Raw genomic sequence first — 14,857 nt, forward strand, 5'->3', positions numbered from 1 at the left:
AGAAAAAAAAATTCCGTCTCTAACTTAGCAACAGAAAAAAAAAATCCGTTGCTAACTTAGCAACGGAAAAAAAATCCGTCTCTAAATTTAGCAATGGAAAAAAATCCGTTGCTAGATTCATCAAAAAAAAATCCGTTGCTAATTTAGCAACGGAAAAAAAATCCGTTTCTAATTTAGAGACGGATTTTCAATTCCGTTGCTAATTTAGCGACGGAATTTTTAATTCCGTTTCTAAATTAGAAACGGATTTTTAAATTCAATTTAGAGACGGATTTTTTGATTCCGTCTCTAATTTAGAAACGGATAAAATTCCGTCGCTAGAATTCCGTTTCTATATGGACATTTTTTTGTAGTGGTTTTTCTAAATTTGCGGTGTCCCATCCACTCGCACCAACCCTTCACGGTTAGGCTCTCGCGGTGCATCCGGACAATTAACCATGGACCTTCTTTGAATAACCCATATCCCGAACTTTAGAGAACTAGAGCCATGGCTAGGTTGCAAACTCATTGCATCATGTTGTGACTACTTGACTACTTGTGCATCTCTTACTCGTGCATACTTATTATATGACTAAACTAACCGTTTGGTTTGACTTGTGTTTGTAAATAAGTATTAATAAACTAAATAATGACAAAAAGACTTTGCTTAATTAAATAATTAATTAATTAGAGCTAATAAATATGTCTAAAATCGAGTCATGGTCCCTTTAAGTCAACCCGGATTTTTATTCCCGTATACTGCACAAGCGTCAACTTGTTTTGGTCATAGCCGGAGTTCTAGGAAGAACTACGAGTCGTACAACCTATGGATCTGTAGCCCCGAGTTTTATTTTAAATTTGGCGTTGGTTTCATCCCAATCAGAGTCACAGATCAAAAGTTATGACTAAAATACCACAGCCTGTCCAGTTTAATGCATATACGTGAAGTCTTAACTTAGTCTTTGCTTGAGTCTAGTCACATAGTCTAGCCACATGGTCATGACACAAGTCTTAACATGTCACCTACACTCACTATTATTAGCACACACTTTGATTATATATCACCATGACCATGTCTTAGGTTCATGCATGAGTCGATTTTTTCCGTCATTTGAGTTGGGGGTACATTCTATTCCTAATTTTCCACATCACTCCATCTACATGCTTTCTCCATATCACCACCCTCATTTTTCTACCTTCTTCTATCCATTGCATATTGAATAGAGTTTGAGTCAAATAATTAACAATCGATATCCCTAATTTCCCTTTCCACAGTACTTGGTCAAGGAGAGAAGGTCGATTAATCAAGGACAACACCTTTGTTCAAGTCTTACTTTTTGATAAACCGATTCGTCAAAAGAGGAAAGCTAAGAAGATAATGGCAACTCAAGAAGAAGTCAACGAACTTAGGAACCAATTGACTGATGTGACTAAGGCGTTGAAGGCTTTAACCCTCAAAATCAATGACCCTATGAAGCAACAACAAATGGAGCTCATGCAAGAGAGCTTGAACAAGCTATCTAGTGACTACAAATTCCAAGGCATTAGTTCACAAGGGGTCTCGCTGGACAAGGAACTTCTTCCGCATAAGTTCAATACCACTGACATCCCTAAATTCAAGGCAATAGATAATCCTTATCTTCACTTAAGAGCCTTTGAAACTATAATGAACATTAAGGGGATTGATAAGAAAGTCTTTCATTCCTTGTTTTCTTTATCACTTGAAATTGTTTGTCAACAATGGTTCTTTTCTCTTGACAAAGAGAAAACCTCTACCTGGGAATCGATAGTAAACGCTTTCATTGATAGATACAAGTGTAACATTCAAGTCAAAACCGATTATAGACAACTTGAAATGCTAAGAGAAAAAGAGAATGAAGGCTTTACTTCTTTCTTCAATAAGTGGAGGGAAACTTCCGCTAAGATGATTAAGGTGCCCTTAGAAAAAGAATCTGTGAGGATGTTTATCAAGGATCTCCAAGAGAAGTATTCGAAGCATTTAAAATATCAACATAATTTGAATACTTTCAAAGTCGTTTATGACATCGAAATTGAAATCGAAGATGACCTCGCAAAACAAAAAGCTACTAACAATAGTAACCATAGTGGCTGGAAAGGAAAGAAGAACGACAATCCTTCTTCTTCCGAAAACGCCCACTATAGTAATAATGTTAGTACCTTTGACCATAATGGTGTCTTAGCCATGGACAATCAAGGATTTAAAAGAAAACCCAGGAGAGAGTTCACACCCATTCGAATGACCTACGATGATGCTTTCGATCGTCTCTATGATCGAGGGTTAATCAAACCTATTAGCCCTACCGAGGATCCAACGCCAGAAAATCGATCTTCGAGATGGAATCCCAACTCTTATTGCAAGTACCATCGAGGACGCGGTCATACTACTGATGAATGCTACAGGTTTCAAAATCTCATTCAAGATCTCATAGAAGCAAATAAGATCTCACTGCCTCTAGCTAACGAGAAGACTGGGTGATGAATGAAGCAAACGACACAAGACAGAGGCGAGCTTCAACGACGAGATTTCATGACCTATTTTTTCTATTTCTTTTTTTATTTACCCTTTCCCCCAATAAGTCTAGCATAGGCACCTTTCTTTTCCTTTAGATTAATTTTGTAGAATCTTTCTTTTTCCCTTTTTAAATAAAATGAGCATTTATTTCCTTGCATATGATCATTGCATTGCACAAAAAAAAAAAAAAAAAAAAAAAAAAAAAAAAATCCATGTCGAATTAAGCATAAGGTATACCAATGATTTGAGGCACCCCTTGTAGCCACATCATATTGCCTTTCACCCTTCAAATATGGAATCCTTTCTTAATAAACCACTTTGAGCCTCGTCTAACGATAGACCCTTCATTTTTCAACCTGCATCTACCTAACCTTGGGATGGGGCAGTGTGCAACTTATGCAATTTTAAAAAACAAAAGCTTGAGTGATTTCAAAAGATCAAAATAAATAAATAAGCAATTAAAAAAATAATAAAAGTGTACAAAAGGGCAAGTGTTCCAATGTCTTTGATATGAACACGTCTCAGATTGCGTCTCTTATCGAGTGCTCGGTACCGTGCCTGAGAAACATGAATTCTAAGTGAGTGATAGACCGCATGATCGGGATTTCCCACACTTATAAAAATAAAATAAATTCTAAAGCAAAAGAGAAAAGAGAGCTAAAAAAGAGTCAAAAGCCTCAAGCATAAAAATATAAAGATTCAAAAGCAAGATTGCACACCTTAAGGGCTTATCGAGGGTCTTGAGCCTTTATCCCCTTCTTCTTCAAACCTTTAGCCTAACCACGTTACAACCCTTAAAAAGACCTTTTTGAGGTATACACACACTTGTGCGAGGTTCGGCTAGAGCTACGTTCGGCCTGATTCCTAACGGATACGTAGGTAACCTCCCATCGAGGTGCGGCCGTTATAAACATGCATTCATATTTACATTCATAATTGATCATATCAAGAGATCCCCTATAATAATCCCTATCTACTTAGATCTAGACTTGGGGGCTTGATCCTTATATCATTAGCTTACCCAGCCTAAAGAGTTACCATCATTTGACTCTTCTTGAAATAATATTTTTCCACAAACTTAGCCCTTGCGGCCTAACCTTAGTGTCACTTTCACACACTGCACAGATACATGACCAAATAGTCTTTCCCTTAGGAACCCTTTGTCATGAAATCTTAACACAACGCTAAAGCATGCCTTGTCATATCAACATCAATCATCATTACATCACAAAGTATGAAGCACTTAGCCTCCGCGCCTATGTTACCCAAATGCTTTCATCATTGAGTCAACAATTGAGATAGCATAGGATGGATTAATCCTTGTACCTTGAGAGATAGTATCAAACAACATTTGACTAAGCTCATTCAACATGCATTCGAAAATTTCGATTCTTTTTTCGCGTCTTTCTTTTTCGGGAGAAAGTCGGTACCCTCCACAAAAATGACGGAAAATTTTTGCTTTTTTGCATTTTCGAGTCGCACGATCACATTACAATGCACACACGGGTCATGTACACATTGAGTCATTTCTTGTTATCACATTGAGTCAACACCCCGCACACACGAGTCATATCGAGTCGAGTCAACCTCGATCGAGTCAGTCAATCACAGTGAGTCAAGTTTATACCTTGAGTTACGACAAGTCAATGAGTCAAGCAACACTAAAGTCTTAGGTAAACCCTAAAAAAAGATAAGAAAAGTCCTATAGTCAAAGATATAAATGCAGGTACATCCCAGCAAGCGAGGACATTCCCGGATTTTTTTTCGAAAAAATCGCGAATATGACCACAGGAGATTCCTCCAAGATAAGAGGAGTTACATTGATCGGTAAATTAGAGATGAAGAGCTTTAATTTACAAAACATTTGAGCGGATTTGGTTGAAAGGAAACGACCAAGTTCAAAGTTCGGAGCGAAACCGAGCAACAGCGGCAGCAAGATCAGAATAGGGAAGACCCGACTCCAGCACCAGACGATAAGTCGTCTGGCAAAAAAATCTAGCGTCTGGCAACATAGTTCAGCACCTGCCGCTAGATCCCAGCGGCTAGCGATAAAGCCAATTCTTGGCGCCAACGATATTTCAGCAGCAACAGAGCTCGAAGCCTCTCGGAATGGTTATTTCGACCTCATACAGCAATTTCGGGTTCCTTGGTACGCCAGTTAGCCCCTATAAGCAATTTGAAGTGATTAGTAGTTGGCTCGATTACAATCGTAGTAAGTGATTGACCTGACAAAAAATCGTCTCACTTAGCTTAAGCGCCTAAGCATTGGCTTATTACATACACCAAAGCATCGGTTTAAAAGCAAGCACTTAAACGACAATATTTCCAAATATGGATTGTCGCACATTCTTCTTAAATGACAATATTTCCAAATACGGATTGTCGCGCATTCTTCTTAAACGACAATATTTCCAAATATGGATTGTCGCACATTCTTCTTAAACGAAAATTTTTCCAAAAATTAGATTGTCATCCCCAACTGACAATATTTCCAAATATGGATTGTCGTGCATCTTCTTCAACGAAAATTTTTTCCAAAGATTGGATTGTCATCTCTGGCAAAGTTTCCAAGCGTGAATAACTGTTAATAACTTCAATAAAAATATAAATCAAATTGAAAAAATTAAACTAAATAAAAGTAGAGTTAATTTGGTCCAAACCCTCAGTTAATTATACCTTTCACGCCTTGGTTTAAGGACGGAACCTCGGGTTAAGTATGAACTCCTTGGAGTGCTTAAGGGAAGTATTTTGAAAGAATAGGATGGCTAGTATTTAGGCTAAAGAGGGAGAAGAGAATTATTTGATGATCAAGCTTGTTGATGATTGAAAAAAGGGGAGATATGACCTCTATTTATAGAGAAAGAAGGGTCGAAGAATCAAGAAAAGATAAGAATTCGAATCGGATAAAACTCTTGCGATAGACAGCAGTTTTTGCGGTTTTTGTTTTTATCATATCTTTTGAACCAGAAATCGGAATAAGATGAATAATATGTTGTTGGAAAGCTCTTGAAATCTACTTTCTAAAACAATTAGATTAATATTAAATTCCATTGTAGAATAAAATATATGGACGAAATAGTGGGATGGTATCAGTTTTGGATAGAGTTTGATATTTAATTCATATCTTTTTCGTTATAGATCGGAATTGATATAATAATATATTATTGGAAAGATAATTTCAAGGGATATCCAACCATATAATATTTGGACAAAAAAATATGAAGCACGAAAATAATATCTATCTATCTTTGAATGTCTTTCAATTCAGATAGAATTAGGACTTTCAAAAAGAAAAAGTTTTATTCAATTTCAAACTTTTTAATTTTATCTTTTTAAAAATGATAATTAAGATCTTTTAGAAACTTATATAAGGTTCCAATTAATCCTAATTGGTTTAGGAATGGGATTAAATAATTTGGACCCTCCACATGATCATTGGGTCGTAGGTAAGGTGGGCTTAGGTTCGATTTGGGCTCAGTTTAATATTTTGGTCATAACTTATTCGTTATAACTCGGATTTGGTCTTATAATATATCGTTGGAAAGCTCTTTTCAAACTCCATCCAACTATTAAATAATTGGACCCAGATTATGGAACAAAATAAACTGGATTAAACGTTTTTATAAAAAGGACACGAAATGAATTATTTTGGGTTTAAAGGCACGAAAAGAGGAAAATAAGTTATGGTTTGGGGAAATGGGATAGGATTTGGGTTGTTTATGAAATAGAAATATGTATTTAAGCACTCCAAGATTAAATACTCAACCCGACCAATAATGGCGGTGAAAGGTTGTTCATCATCGGGTTTGGTTTTGGGGAGACATTTTTAGGTGTCTACATTATGTCAATAGAGTTGAAGAAAGATTAAAGGCTGCAATTGCTGAGAAGAAGAAAAAAGAAACAGAAGAAAGAAAAATGGCAGCAGAATCAGCAGCAAAGGCAGAGGCAGAAGAAGAAAAGACCAAAGGAAAAAGGGCAAAAAATAAGGCAAAAAAGTATACTCCTTCGTCTAAATAGTGAAATGATTGATAGTTATTAGCTGATTAGGTCAGGGGTTTTTTTTTTTAACAATGAAAAAACTTAATGTATGTGCGTACATTAAGTTCAATGATGTAATTAAACTTAGTGTAAAGTTTTTGGTTGTTTTTTTGGAATAGTGATGTATGTGCATACATAAAGTAATTAAAAGGTTTATTTTTATGTTTTTTATGGGGTCACTTTTTTGCATAAAATGGTGAACTTGTAGCATAGAAAGGGTTACTTCTGTGGGTAGAAAGAATAACTTTATACATGACAAGGGATAATATTGTGAGTACACAGAGTAACTTTTATGCATAAAAAGGGTAACTTTTATTTTAGAAAGGGTAACTTTTAAGCAAGAAAAAGGTAGATTTAATTGTTAGAAAGGGTAACTTTAGCTATGAAAAGGGTCACTTTTATGTAGAAAAAGGATCACTTCTATTCATGAAAAGGATCACTTTTATGCATAAAAAGAGTCACTTTTATGTAAATGATTACTTTTTTATGTGAAAAGGGTCACTTTTTTATGTTAAAAGGGTCACTTTTTGCTTGAAAAAGGTTCTTTTTTTTTTTTTTTTTGTTAAAAGGGTCACTTTTGTAGTTTGGATTATCTGATCTTAATTTAAACTTTTAACTAAATAAAGATATGCTAATAATAGTGTCAATCACATTTTCATTAAACTAGTCATAGAGTAAAAAAAATATAGTTTTAGAATACAAAGTACATTAATTTTGTAAAAAAAATGATCTAAAAAAGTTCCTAAAAGAGTCTCAAATTAGGTGTTTTAGATCCAAATTCTGAATGTGGAGGTGGCAGTGCTGGTTTTCTTTTTCTCTTGCTTTTTTCAAGACCTCCTTTTGCTCTCTTGCTTCTTCCTTTTGTTACAGCCCTTTTTGGATCAAGTATTGTTGGTACACTTGTGCTTGTACTCGATGCCGAAGAAACATCATTATTGCTATGATTGTTGTCTGCCACATCAGGAATATTAGAAGCAGCTTCTGCACTTTCTCTCTGAGCAGCACTAGCAAGTAAGTCTTCCACCATTTTAAGACTGTTTCTGAAGCTTTCTTCCAAAATTCTCTTGTCTCTTTATTTTCTTGACTCTTTAAGATTAGATTGTAGAATTTCCTTATCATTGTTTGTCTATATGGAATATATTGTTGTGTAGGATCCTGATTCTTCAACCTATCCCATGCCTCTGTTTTTGCAAACTTAGTCCATCTTTTTGAAATATACTTGTCTGGTATTCTTGTTACTGAATGCAAGTGTAGAATTCTGATGCAATGATAATATAACCATCCAGATGCTTCAAAATTTTTGCAAGTAGACCATACACTCTGGCTCTCATGTATATAGTTTACTTGATGTGCAGACCATGGCTTGTCTTCCAGGGCTACCTGATAAAGTAGACATTCTTCATTTCTTCCTATCATTTGAACAATTGTTTCCATAGAGTATCCAAACTCCTCTTCAAAATCTCTAAAGAGTGACAAAGTGAAAACCTGTTCACCAAAATCATTTAGCTACATTTAAACTGCTATAATTTATGTACTTATCAGTTAACTTTTTACCTGTGCAGCATGCTTTAGCATTCCAGACAGTGACAATGAAGTGAATGCTATTGACTTTCTACAGGTAAACTCATCATATTTCTCTATGCTTCTCCAACGATTGGTTGTCTTCTTAAATATGGTATAAAATTCTGTCAAGGTAGTTGTTTTACTTGCTCTGAATCCTATTGCATGATTAGTGCTTTCACTCCTTTGTGACGATAAGATTCCTGCTGAAAAGAAATCTCTACTAAGGGTAGGACACCATTTCTCTTTCAACTCGTACACTCTTTGGTACCAAGAGTGTGCTGTCAACTCATATTTTTGCATCATTGCCTGCCATTTTGCTTTAAATTTTTGTTCTATCACACACATCTTTAAGCACTGGTTGAATGCATACTTGAATTCTTTGTCTTTTTTAAGAGCTCTAAATCTGGTTATGGCATTTTGTTCCAAATGCCAGATACAAAGTCTATGCCTTGTATTAGGAAGCACCTACATTGAATATAAAGGGGTCACTTTATGCTTTTAAAAGGGTCACTTTATGCTGTTAAAAGGGTAACTTTATGCAGTTAAAAGGGTAACTTTATGGGAAAAAGGAGAACATTATTGTCTGAGTTTAAAATCTGTAAAATGTCAATATAAATCTTTTACCTGCTGAATTGCATTTGCCATTGCTTGGTCCTGATCAGTGAATATTGAAGTTGGTGTTCTATTATCCATAGCTTTCAAGAAGGTTTCTAGTAGCCACACAAATGAATCTGTTTTTTCATCCCCAATAAAAGCACATGCAAACATACAATTATGCCAGTGATTATTTATTCCAACAAATGGAGCACATATAAGATTATATCTGTTGGTTCTGTATGTTGTATCAAAGATAAGCGCATCTCCATATATCCTATAGTCTTCTAGAATCATTGAATCTCTCCAAAAGATATTGGAAATTCTTCCTTCCTTGTAAAACTTCACTCTAAAAAAGAAGTTTGGATCTTCTTATTGTTCCCGATTTAAAATGTTCACTAAAGTTTGAGCATCTCCAGCCTCAATTTGTTCCATTCTTAACCTTGAGCAGAAATTCAGGTGATCTATAACACTATGACCTACATTCTGTTCTCCTCTAGCCTTTGTATCCATGTAATTGTAAGTGTCCATTGTAGTTAGACCTGAAGATTTCATTGTTTTGATTGCTTCATCTTTTTCTTCTGTCATTTTTCTTTCAGAATGATGCAAATAATGCCACTGTGACCTTGTTAGCTCATGGTTATACTGAATAACATGAGCCACTACCTCAAACTATCCTTCTTTATTCACTTTTGCTCTTAGGCATGCCTTGCAATTCGATCTTGTAATGGCTACTTGTCTTGGCTTTCTTGTTTTTACATTCACATCCTCTTCATCAACCATGCATTTCAACTAACTTTGTTTTCTTGTCACCTGAATTTCTCTTTCCTTCAGCAGAACACACATAATTTTTCTCAGTTACTATTTTTGTGTGTGTCTTGTATCTTGTTGTATGCTTTCGTATTGAAAACCCCAGTATAGCAGCATGTTTTTCATACAATTCCAAAATTTCTTCAAAAGTTTCTATTACCACACCAAGAAATGAACCTCTAAGATCTAAACCAGAAGCATGAATTTGATTTGTATCTGTGATTTAATACAGATATATCAGATAATAACCAGAGGTAGCATATCATTCAAATTGGAGGCAACAAAAGGGTAACATTTGTTTGAAAATAGGGTCACTTTTATGCATGAAAAGGGTAACATTAAGGCATACAAAGGGTTACTTTTTGCATACAATCTGAATTTTCTGCATACAATCTTAGGGTAACATTTGTGCATAAATAAGGTCAATTTTATGCATGAAAAGGGTAACTTTAAGGCATACAAAGGGTTACTTTTTGCATACAATCTGAATTTTCTGCATACAATCTTAGGGTAACATTTGTGCATAAATAGGGTCACGTTTATGCATGAAAAGGGTAACATTTAGGCATTCAAAGGGTTACTTTTTGCATACAATCTGAAAAGTTTATAGAAATTACCTTCAGTTGCATTTGATTTGGTTGTTTGTTCTGAATTTGAATCAATTGATTTGCCAGGAACCACTTGATTTTCTGCATTGTCAATTGCTTCTTCTGCATTCTCAATTGCTTCTTCTGCATTGTTAATTGCTTCTTCTGCATCGTCTCCATTGTTTGGATTGTTGAATATTGGTACGAATTCATCTCCAAAACTCTTAGTTTCTTCTTCTTCTTCTTCTATAATCGATCGATTTAAATCGATTTCAAATTCAGTTTCAATTTGCCTCTGTTTTTGTAGCAATTCGTGGATGAGATTGCTACAATTTGTGGTATCGAAAGTCGAATTCTCCAATCTGTGTGTTTTCTCACTTTCTCTCTTCTCAACTGATGATCGAATTCCGCAATTTGTAAGTTTTCTCACTTTCTCTGTCCTTAATTGATGATCGAATGTTTCAATTTGTGCGTTTTTTTCACCTTTTTTCTTCTCAATTGATGATCAATTTCTGCAATTTTTGTGTTTTCTCACTTTCTCTCTCCTCAATTGATGATCAAGAGCTGCCTTTTCTCACTTTCCCTCTCCTCCATTGTTGTTCTGCGTGTTTTTGATTTTGAGGTATAAAATTCCACGATTTTGATTCTTTAAAAAAAAATAGTAAATGAGTGGCACGTGCACCGGGTGCATGCAAAAGGGATTGTAGATGCACGGTTGTTCAATTGTCATTTAAAACGAATTTTTTTCTAAGATCACACGTAAAATTATACGAAGTATTGAACTTTTTTTTTATAGCCACTTATAAAATGAATTTTAGACAATTGGTTTATATTTTATGTAAAGCAAATGTAATAGTTGAGATAAAATCTTTTCTTAAAGTAATAATTTTCTTAAAGCAACGATTATTGGAGGTTTTTTTTTAACAAGTGTTATTGGAGGGAAAATTTTTAACACAATGTTGCCAAGTGTCTTTATGGTTTCGTCTTTAGTAATATGTAATAGATAGATAAATATATAAAAAAACTTATAGAAAAAAAAAAAAAAAGTAAAAGTGAAAAAAAATAAACAAAACAAAACAAAAGTGATTCGAAGGAGTGCTTTTAAATACTTCAATTCGTATATATTCGCTCTAAAAAAAAAAAAGAAACTTCATGTATACAAGTATATAATACGGAGTACGAATGTACATACTATGGGAAACGTAGTAAGTAGCATAAACATTCACTCCGTACATATACATGGTTTTTGGAGCTACTAGAATCAAGGTGCTACGGAGTATACGAGAATATGACAATCAACGAACAGTCTTAATTGAATTTAAGTGGCGTGTAATTAACTTTAAATGATCTGATGGTTATATGAGATCATGCACATATTAATTAAGAGTACTACATCATACTTGTGTACGTAGAGTTATGATTAATATAGCTGACAGTCATGTACGTTACAAACTCACATTAATTAAGTTATTAAGTCCATCATCAACTCACAAGTCATAAATAAATTGCTAAATTTGCACCTTAAGTATGAATCAATTCGCTGCCCTATTTTTGTAAATGATACATACAAGTTACAAACTATCCGTATAAGTTATTACTATTCTTTACTACTAACTTAACAACTTTCTTAACTCGTATTAAAAATTTTGACTTATAATCAGTCTATAATAATTATGACTAGAATTTTTTACTTCGAATGGAGTATGAAAGATTATTTGCACATCAATGCCACTATCATCACTATATCTATCATCTTAGATCTTCCAATTCAATGTCTAATAATACAATATCCAAACTACTATTTATTTGTTCAGAGATATGATGGATGAAGTTAATTGGCCTCAACGACGTTATAATAGCCACACTGAGTGATCGATCCATATATTCTTGGAAAGTCGACCTTGGTGTTTGACCGACCTATTGTTAGAAAATTATAATTACAGAAAATTAGAAAACTAATTACAATAATAATACAAACAGAATAGGACGAGATTAATCTCTGTCCTTAGGATAATATTAGCCCCCACTACGATGCTGATGGGAATTCCTACGCTAATTTACCCCCAGGATTATCCTATTTCTAAGAATGAAAACACAACATAATTTTCACTCTCCATGGACATGTTTTTGAGAAGAACGTTTATCAGAATGAATATGAAAAACTGATTATTTTTTACTGCCAATGAAACAATTATATAGAGATAAGTATGGCAGTTATTTTATCCCAAAAATAACTGCCTCCCTATATTATCGGAAAATTAAAAAAAAAAATATTAATTAATTAATAGGCACATGTTAGTCATAATTAATTAACCGTCGCGCGCGTGCTAAGTGCTAGTCTATGATTAGTAAATATTCTGATAAATATACTACCAATCATCTACTAACAAGCCCATGATCAAGCCCACACAAAAAGGCTTACAAATCATAATACACATAGTACACACTAGTTAATAAACAAGACCAACCTTTCATATTCTTTCCATGTGGGACAATGCTCCCACAAAAACTTACTTGTTGAAGACTACATACAACACCTATCACTCAGCTCACTCGGTTATTAGGTCATAACTAGATAAGAAATCGCAAACCTTATGGATACAGTACCCTTGAGCGCCATAAAAGATATGCAATTAAGATATCGAATTGTAAACATAATTATTGCTCTTCAATCTCCATACAACACTCATAGTTATAAGCATTAGAGATTAATTAAGTTGAGCTACCTCAAAAATACTCCCAAGGCAATGTTTGTTCATTTATTTTGAAGCTAATCATGCAATGTTCATTCTACGCCATCAATCAAAGCCATTTGAAAACAAAGGCCTTATTTTATATATATATATATATATATATATATATATATATATATATATATATATATATATATATATATATATATATATATATATATATATATATATATATATATATATATATATATATATATATATATATATATATATACTCCCTCCATTACGAATTACTCGCAACAATTTCCTTTTTGGGCCGTTACACATTACTTGCAACAATTTTTTTCCCATTTTTAGTAACTTTTTTAGGGTAAAATGACAACTTTATCCTTACTTTTATTTCAAACTCAAATTAATTAATAACAAAACACTACACTTACATTCTAATCTAATTATCAGAACCTAAGCCTAATCTAACCATTCCCACCAAAAACTAATCACATTCCATCTACATTCAACTGATTTCTCTCATCTCCTCAACTACCCCATTGAATGTTCTTCATTCATTTCACCTCGATCATGCTGCCAGAAACCCTATTTTCTGTAGAATTCTCTATATTCTCTTCTTAAACCCTAGAGTTCCTCCTCCAATCTTCTTTCTCTATCCTCTTCGTTCTCTAGTCTCTGTCCTCCATTTTCTCTCTGAAACCCTAAATTTGAGTCCCTGCGTTTTCTGGAAAAATGAGTTCCCGAAAAAACAAGAAACCATGTGTAAAACCATCTAAGAACGATGATCAATCGACTATGTACATTGCTAGGCGTGGATCTGGAGTGATGAAGCCAGTTCGGAGGTGTTCATCTTCGTTTTCGAGGTACTCTGGTGGCAAAATAGGGGCTAAGTTGCATTTTTCGTTCAGCGACGAAGATGAGCCAGTGGTTGTTGCAGATCCACCAACCCCCTTGGCTGTTGTCGCAACGCCTGTCCTAGATATGATGGTTTCCACTAAGGAAACTGTCGAGAGGTGGGTGGGGGGGGGGGAAGAGTCCCCTGAAAAAGGAGCTGGAAAGAAGGAGGAGACGCCTCCTGCTGCGGTGGAAAAGGAGGGGTCTCCTAGGGGGCTGAAACGCCGATCTGTCTGGCTCAATGACTACAGCGACTGGGATCCATGTTACCTGGCCTATCTCAGGAAGCATTACCCTAATGACTTCCCCCTTGATCTCTGAATTTGCAGCGTAAATATGACTAAACCCTAGTTTTCTTAATTTTTTTGAAATTGTTGTTTGATATTGAGTCCCTGTTGATAAAATATGTTGGGTTGTGTATGAGTATTGTGGGTTTATTTGTTGTTGATGCATATCCTGGGTTGTCTGTTGTGTATGATTATTCTGGGTTGTCTACTGTGATTACTTCCTGTTGCTTCTATGGTGTTGCTTGTGGGTTTATATGATGTTGCTGCTATGTTGTTGCTGCTGTGATGTTGCTTGTTAGTATACGGGTTTGAGGATGTTGAATTTGGTTTAATTACTTATGATATGGTCACCCTGCTTATGATGTATGGATGATGTGCATGTTTATGGTGGATGTTGTAATGTATGGATGATGATTAGCATGTTGATGTTATCTAAGCGCTTGGAATACTCTTATTGTGGTTGTGTTTGTGTTGCTACCATGGAGTCCCACCATGTACACAGTTGTGTTGTGAGTGCATACTAGAGGCATACAGTGACCACTAATTCACTGCATACTTCAGGCATAAAGTCCTTGATGTCCCAAGTGTTGTGTGTGAATGAGTCCCCCCCCCCCCCCCCCCGTTTTGTATTGGTTTTTTGTTGATCCAAGTGATGAAGGGACTCTTCTGACACTGACCTCAGCTTAAAGGATGCTCCAACATTTTCTTCCAGATTTTGTTGTTGAGGTGCCTTTGTTTGGATGGTTTTTTGTGTTGATATAAATCCCATCTGATGGACTCATGGCATTGTTATCATGTCCTACCTCTAGGATAATGTTTGGTCATAATTGTTTATATTCATTCTCAAAAAGTTGTCATGTTTACATAATT

The sequence above is a fragment of the Chenopodium album genome, chromosome 1, assembly GCF_948465745.1.
Source record: "Chenopodium album chromosome 1, dcCheAlbu1.1, whole genome shotgun sequence".
In the NCBI taxonomy this organism is placed as follows: Eukaryota; Viridiplantae; Streptophyta; class Magnoliopsida; order Caryophyllales; family Amaranthaceae; genus Chenopodium; species Chenopodium album.